We start from the raw sequence: 8,545 nt of genomic DNA, 5'->3' as shown, positions 1-8,545 counted from the left end.
TAGGAGATGGGCTTTGGATTAAACTGTGTTTAGATGAAGTGATTAAGAACAAATTCTTATTAACAATGACGGCCTACACTGGCCGAGCCCGGACGATGCTGGGCCAATTGTGCGCTGCCCTATGTGACTCCCAATTAAAACCGGTGTCAGGTGTTAGTTGTGCAGAGGTGAGAACGGAGTCAGGCGCAGGACACAGAACTGAGTAAAATAATGAACTTTACTCGGGAAAATAATCAGGAAAAATAAATCCACGCAGGGATCACAAACCCTAACACAAAAGACCAACACAAACCAGGAACAATCACGCAAAAAACATAAAGGGAACCAGAGGGTTAAATAGGGAAATAATAATAACTTAATGGGAACCAGGTGTGTACACTCAAGACATAACAAATGCAAAACAGAAACATGGATCGGTGGAAGCTAGAAAGCCGGGTGACGACGAGCGCCGAACGAACAAGGAGTCGTGACAGCTGGTTGTGATACAGCCTGTATTTTCACCGGCAATCAGTTTCCCCACCTACTTTTTTTAAGACTACATCTAAGTGTAGCCTTCACTAGGATCTGATTAGGGTCCTAATTTGGGCTATTTTCTCCCATGTTTTCTAAAAGGTCTATTCACAGCTTTGTTCCAGGTTAGGGTTGGGGCTTAGTCATAGCATGCAGACACTCCAAATACTTCTCAATGTTCAATCACGATTGTCTTACATGCTGTGGTTTTGATGTCGCTTTCAATGATTTCCCCATGATCAATCAAATCATGATGCATAAGTAAACAATTTGTTTGTGTAACTTTGGATGATTGTTAGGCTTTAATATGATTAAATGGCCAGCTGAGGCAGGGGAGCCTGGTGATCACGGCTGAGGCATGAGAGCCTGACGATCCGGCAAAGGCATGAAAGCCCGGTGAGCCGGCTGAGGCAGGGGAGCCAGGCGATCTGGCTGAGGCGTGAGAGCATGTAGCGGCTCCCGGACCCGACGTCTTGTACTCCGACGAAAAAATAATAAAAAATAAACACTCCCCCGATGCTTCCCTTAGGTGAGGCGTTATTCTGTAAGGATGTGCGCTGAGACTCGGGAAGCAAGTTCAGGGAGTGAGTGATTTAATCAATAAACAAAACATTATACGAAACACGAACAACGCACAGACAAGAAACAGGAACAGAAACAATAATGCCTGGGGAAGGAAACAAAGGGAATGACATATATAGGGAAGTTAATCAAGGAGGTGATGGAGTCCAGGTGAGTGTCATGAGGCGTGTGCCGATGGTGACAGGTGTGTAGGATAATGAGCAGCCTGATGACCTAGAGGCCGGAGAGGGAGCACACGTGACAATATTATTCTGAAAGGTAAGAGCTGCAGCGATTGAAAGGTGATTGTTTATAAAAGGCAGAGGTGAGTGAGGCTCAACATGGCAGGCACTTCAGAACGGCACGGATACTGGAATAGACAAATTAAAATGAAGTGGTTAGCATACAATTTTAAAGGACTTTAATAAACTTTGTGCTGGAAACTTTTCAATTTGAACAAAGATGTGAATAGACTAATGTAACTAATTTATGTAATATGATGCAACACTTGATCTATTCACCTCTTTCCGGCATGCAGGAGGTCAAAGCCCTCATTGATCTGGTCAAAGGGCAAGGTGTGGGTCACAAACTCATCCACCTTCAGCTTCTTGTTCATGTAGTCGATCACTAGTTTGGGGACGCTCTCCACACTCTTCCAGCCTGGGACAGGGGAACAGGAAAACATGAGTAATCTATGCATTACCTTACGGCATTACCATACTTCCAGAAAAAACTGTACTTATTTTCTATTACTAGTATTATAGCTAGTGCCACATTGCTGCTCATTTATCAAAAAGACAAAATATATTGATGTCAGAAAAGTCAAGGTTCTTCATCAAAAATCATCCACGACATTCACCTCCAAATGCTGTGCTCCACCACACACGGCCGTTAAGCAGCTGGAATGGACAAGTGGAGATCTCCTGTCCTGCACCTGCCAACCCGATGATGATGCTCTCGCCCCAGCCTTTGTGGAACGCCTCCAGAGCCGCCTTCTGAAACAACTGATTGAGTATCATCAGAAGACAAGTATTTAGGGGAAGCCAATCTACTTAGCAAAGTGAAAGGTATTTTGCCGTTGCGGTCCAAGCCTGAAGTGCCAACTACAGTGACCTCTGGTGGTGAAGAGTAGAACACCTTCCATATGTGAGAGCAAAAAAGGGGCCACAGTTCAATTACTTTCCCAGTTTCCTGCCTCACCATCTCAGTAGGAGCTGTGGAAAGGTCATGGGCAGCAGGGGTGTGTACAGTGAGGGAAACCATTCAGAAAGTTGCAGACAGAATTACAATGGATAGAGCTGACACGATTCCCTATTCACATGACAGACATCTTTAACTTGTCTACAGTCAAATCAAATTGTATTTGTCACATGTGCAAAATACAACAGTGAAATCCTTACTTACAAGCCCTTAACCAACATTGCAGTTTCAAGAAAAATAAGTGTTAGGTAAAAAATACATTCTGTAACATTACACCATTCTGAACAGCCCCCTGAGCTCAGTGCAGAACTAGGATTGGAGGCTCTAGCCCAAGCTGCTTTTTTCACTCCCCCTGACCAGCCTTACCATGATTCCCACGTCGCCAATGCATTCAAAGGAGTAGTCCACCCCTCCGTCGGTCATCTCCACTAGTACCTCCTGAATAGGTTTGCTGTGGTCCTTGGGGTTCACAAACTCAGTGGCCCCAAACTCCTTGGCCTTGTCAAACTTGTCCGGGTTGATGTCCACACCGATGATCCTAGTTGCCCCAGCAACTTTGCAGCACATGATGACGGCAAGGCCGATGGCACCCAGACCAAAAATAGCACAGGTGGAGCCAGGCTCAACCTGCAAGTAGGTACCCTTGAGAGTCGGTTGATAAAACAAGTGTTACAGAATGGCTTTTGTCAGTAAAACGATGATATTATTTTTGTGTAAGATGTGTGTTATGATCATAGTCTATTAATTGAACTGTGTTTGCACTAGTGGAAAGTTAATTCACAGGATATAAGATATAAAAAGATGACAAAGCTGTGGCTCTTTGCTTGTGCTTTCCACTTCTAGACGGGGTATTTTGTCTTGCAACCTGGCATCACCCACCCACCTTGGCAGTGTTGAGGGCAGCTCCGCACACCTTGTCCAGAGGGGCCTTCTCATCCACCTTGGCCACCGAAATGTCGGCCACCACCGTGTACTCGGAGAAGGTGCTGGTCCCCATGAAGTGAAACAGCTGCTTGCCCTTGCAGGTGAACCGCGAGGTGTTGTCAGGCATCAGACCCCGGCCCTGGGTTATCCTGGTGAGAGGAAGGATGAGTATCAGTAACAGGCAAGGGTCAAAGCCAGTGATCTCTATATGCTTTAGACAAATGTTTCAGAAGCTATTTCATACATACATTGTCTTGTCATTTAGCAGACACTCTTATCCAGAGTGACTTACAGAAGCAATTGGGGTACAGTGCCTTGCTCAAGGGCACAGACAGATTTTTGTTCACCTTGTCTGATCAGGGATTCAACCCAGCGATCTTTTGGTTACTGGCCCAACGCTCTTAGCCGCTAGGCTACCTGCCTGACAGAATTTGGCCTGAATTTGGTGGAAGTTGCAATGTTGGTGTTTGCAAGCCTGGTTGCTTCTTCGCTTGCACAGCATCAATTGCAATCCCAAGATTGGAGTAGAATACTGGCGTTCTATTTCTAAGATTAATCTAACTATCATTATAGATATGCTCACTGTCTACTTGGCAACTTTGAAATAGGGGAGTCAATAATGAATGCATAATGCCGGGAACTTTAAATAAGTGCCCTGTTTTTCCAGAAATCCCGTTTAGAAGTTCCCGGAATAAGCAGGAAATTCGAAATCCTCCAACTGGGATTTCTGGTAAACCAGGGAATTTATTGAAATTTCCTGGAATTTTGCAAACCTAATCCTGACCACAACCTTCCAAGCTATAGTTGATGACAGGCGAGATTGCATTCCAATTACCTGATCTTCTGGTAGATGTTGGTCTTGGTGTTTTTGCAGAATTTGCACTCACCACACTGTGGCACATATAATGGGATGACGGTGTCACCTTGGGAGAGAAAATAGACTTTCAGTAAACATCTGATTCAACATAATCAAGTCATTGCATTATTTGATTCTGGAGTGTTTGTACTGGACGGGAACAAGTATGTTCCCCTGTTGGTCGCCGGGACAGGAAAACACTGTTTTAGGGAGAATACATTTGCTGATATTTACAGTCCTTCACCTGGCTTGAACTTGGTGACGCCCACGCTCTCGATTGTCCCGACGCCCTCATGACCCAGGATGACAGGGAAGAGTCCCTCAGGGTTGCTGCCGCGCAGAGTGTAGGCATCCGTTTGACACACCCCCGTCGCAAAGACCTGAAACGCACAACATTGCCATTAGGTTCTCTCATTCAATACAACCAGTAAGCTATGAAGTGTTGCCAACTAGTCTAAAACATCCTAAATGGTTCAACCAAGTACCAACCCTCTAGGACTATTCCTTTAATACCAACTACTGCGCCTGCTATGTTGATAATAGAAACTATCACAAGGTTGTGTCTCAATGGTGCAAGACAGACAGCTAGCTAGTACAATAGAGGAACGTGGTAAAATTCTTAGAATAACAATGTTTTCTAAACACTGGACCAGATCGGCCCTGTTGAACACATTCCAAAGATGGCTTCCTCACAGCTGGCCCACTAAATCCATTTGGGCAGGGAGACAGGAAAACACTTGATGCTCCCCACAGTATTCCATCAGCTGAACAGTTCATCCCTGCCAAAATGCAGCCTGCCTCAAACAGTATGTCCTTTTGTTTTACAGATCAAAAGAGCTCACATACATATTATTCTAGGGGGAAGATGTATTGAATCACACATACAAACCAAAGATACTGCACACGAAACAAAGGTCTGCTGCAGGCTGGGGTTGTTGGTTATGTTGTTGCTGGAATTGTCATGTGAGTGCAAATACAATACAGGAGCATTTGTCTGAGACATTTTTAACGTAGGGAAGGGGCTGTTACCTTGATGCGCACTTCATGGACCTTCGGTGGGGCCACCTCCACCTCCTCAATGGACAAGGGTTTCCCAGCCTCCCATGCTACAGCTGCCTTGCACTTAATCACCTGAAAGAAAGAGAACCGCAATGTGTCAACTGTCCATTTCATACACAGAAAATATGATTTTGAAGATTGATTGTGGTGTCTGTCTGTGGAGAGTGCAGTTGGAGAGGAGAGTGCTGGTCAGAGATTACATATTCAATGTGCACCTGGCCTCCTTACAGTTGGAAGGAATTTGATCTGTAGTCTCGCTACTACAGTCAGTTTAACCTATTACCTACATACCTTAGGATCAACTCCTTTGCCAATGATTGGGTAAAAGATCAGAATTGGGCTGCCTGTGTAAGGTATTCTGGAGAGGACTGGTTCAGACAAGAGAACTTGAAACAGCAAGGAACCATGATCCTAACTAATATTACTGTACTGTGAGGCCAATGTACACTGAACAACAACAAAAAACGCAATATGCAATCATTTCAAAGATTTTACTGAGTTACAATTAATTTAAGGAAATCAGTCAATTTAAATAAATTCATTTGGCCCTAATCCAGGGCTGTCCAACCCTGTTCCTGGAGCGCTACCGTAGGTTTTCACTCCAACCCCAGTTGTAACTAACCTGTTTTAGCTTATCTACCAGCTAATTATTAGAATCAGGTGCGCTAGATGAGGTTTGGAGTGAAAACCTACAGGATGGTAGCTCTCCAGGAACAGGGTTGGACAGCCCTTCCTAATCTATGGATTTCACATGACTGGGAATACAGATATGCATCTGTTGATCAAAGATAGCTTAAAAGAAAGGTAGGGGCTTGGATCAGAAAACCAGTCAGTATCTGGTGTGACCACCATTTGCCTCATGCAGCACAACACATCTCCTTCGCATAGTTGATCAGGCCTGTGGAATGTTATGTTTCACTATATTGGATCACTCCAATATATCGTTATCACTCCGCGGCGGAGGGATACGTCCGAGGTGAGGATTTACAGATTTGCTCCCGTGTACACCTGTGTCACGGCTGGGGTCCGCCCCTATATATCGACCCCATGGCCGACACACGTTCTTTTTCATTTCCTCGGCAGACGTCTGTATGGTTTAAGGTACAAACTTTCTGAAGTTCGCTTGGTAAGTCACTGATAAGTGTAATATCTTGCGTGGAAGTAAACCTACTGGCTGTTTACAGCCTGGAGCAGCTGGTCACATGGCCAGCCCCTCTTTGAGTGCTCCACTCGGTGCACACGGTTGATCTGTATCTTCCGCCGTGGTTTGTCGTACTTGTGTTTCGTTAGCGTTACACTACGACTCCGTGTGCATCCATTAGTATGGTGGCTCTTGCTGCCACAAACACATTTTGCCGACTGGCTTCTTCTATGTGTGTGCTGTGAATTGCTTTTACATCAAAGCAGAGGCTCTCTCACTGGATCTTGGACATGATTACGACACCATACCGCCTGGCTGGCAGGCCGGTGCTGGGATCTGTGGTGGCACATTCAACACGAGGTGTGGCTGCGTCCTGGGCTCTACTGAGAGGAGTGCCCCTCGCTGATATCTGTGCTGCGGCCAGCTGGGCTTCCTTTTGCACCTTTGCTAGGTACTATCGGGTAAATATGGCACTTCCCTCCGCGTTTGGTTCAGCGGTCCTGGGCATCGCCTGCGTCTTGGTCCTGGGCGGCCCCTGCGTCTTGGTCCAGCCGCTGGCTGGCCAGATCCCTCTAGCACCAACTAAATCTGGTACGGGTATACCAATATATTGGAGTGATTCAATACAGTGAAACATAACGAAGGTTTCATATGTAACCACGTTTATGTGAGCTACAGTGGGGCAAAAAAGTATTTAGTCAGCCACCAATTGTGCAAGTTCTCCCACTTAAAAAGATGAGAGAGGCCTGTAATTTTCATCATAGGTACACTTCAACTATGACAGACAAAATTTGAAAAGAAATCCAGAAAATCACATTGTAGGATTTTTAATGAATTTATTTGCAAATTATGGTGGAAAATAAGTATTTGGTCACCTACAAACAAGCAAAATTTCTGGCTCTCACAGACCTGTTCCCGTTCATACAGCAGGTGATAGGGTGAGTACTCTGGAGGCCTGGACGCTGCTGTTGTGTGCAAAGAGAATGACATTCAGGTTGTCCTCCCACCATTCTTGGAACGCGTCAAGGGACTTGCCCATGGCAGTCTTGAGGGTGTGGTTGGTCCCGTTCATCCTAACCTGGAGGAGGGAGTCGGAAAGGGATATCTGTTGACAATGGAAGATGTTGAAATGTCTTATGTACCATGCAGAAAACAAAAACGAATTGTAAAAACCATTGTTGACAGACTATAACCTATAACATCTGTGCCTTGTTCCAGAGTTCACGACCTCGGTCACTCAAGATGACCTCAGGAGAACCATGGGTATTGAAGATGTCCATCATCGCTTTGGAGGTGGCCTTGCCAGTCTTGTCCTTGATTAATATCATACAAGAGAAAATACATTTTTGGTTCCAAGCACCCTTTTTAATTGGGTTACAGAAGGGAATTTAGAGTTAAGCACGTTCTCTTCCTTTACAGACCTTAATGGGTATTGCCTCTACCCAATAATCGGTCACCTTATGACATCAGCTGTTGCCATTCCTGGATTTCGTGAAGGTCCAATGAGGTCCACCCCTAACATAAAAAGTGTTAGAGAGAAGATTACTTAATTCTTCCCCATATCTATGTCATTCACTATGCAGATTTTCATATTTGTAAGGATAATGACACACAATCTATAATATTGAACTATGCTGTGGTTAAATAAAGCAACCGTTAGAAAACAACTTATTAGGGCAAAATTTGAACAGTGACACTGGTGCCATAGTGAAACAACGGATGGTCTTCAACACCTGCGCCACAGTCTAAAACCTCTCAAACTTCTGTCAGGCTAGACAGTTACTGACCTTTAAACACAAGGTGACAAATTGAAACATTGTGTTCTCTCTCAAATGACATTCATTGAAATCTTAATAATTTCAGATATAATAGAATGTGATCGATAAACAAAAGGTTATTTCACTTGCCCAGCTGTCTACATCCTTGATAATCCCATGCCAAAAGAAGCGTATGTTGATTTTGGCAATCATGCGCTTCACTCCGAAATGGCCGACATGCATCTCAGTCAGCATGGCTTACTTCTCCTCAGTGAAAATCCTCCTGTGTGGCTGGCCATCCTCCTGTGTGGCTGGCCATCCTTCCCTCGTCAGTACATATGATTGCCTAACAAGTTTGAAGACAAGAGTTGTTGAAATACTCAAGTCTAAGTCATTTTACACGACTGTCTTTCTCTGTTTCTCTCCCCCCCCCCCCCCAATCTCTCTCTGTATTTCACTCTTCCCACTTTCACTCTCACTTTCATCCTCTTTCACTCTCACTTTCATCCTCTTTCTCCCTCTCCCCCTCTTTCTCTC

At 44.8% G+C, this 8,545-nt stretch overlaps 1 pseudogene; it reads right to left on the bottom strand.

The window, feature by feature from the left end:
- Positions 1-231: 231 nt before the first annotated feature.
- On the bottom strand, positions 232-8,172 carry LOC139580218 (alcohol dehydrogenase class-3-like; annotated as a pseudogene).
- Between the last annotated feature and the right edge of the window lie 373 nt (positions 8,173-8,545).

Source organism: Salvelinus alpinus, chromosome 7 (genome assembly GCF_045679555.1).
Source record: "Salvelinus alpinus chromosome 7, SLU_Salpinus.1, whole genome shotgun sequence".
NCBI classification, from domain to species: domain Eukaryota; kingdom Metazoa; phylum Chordata; class Actinopteri; order Salmoniformes; family Salmonidae; genus Salvelinus; species Salvelinus alpinus.
This window is presented reverse-complemented; position numbering and strand designations above follow the sequence as displayed.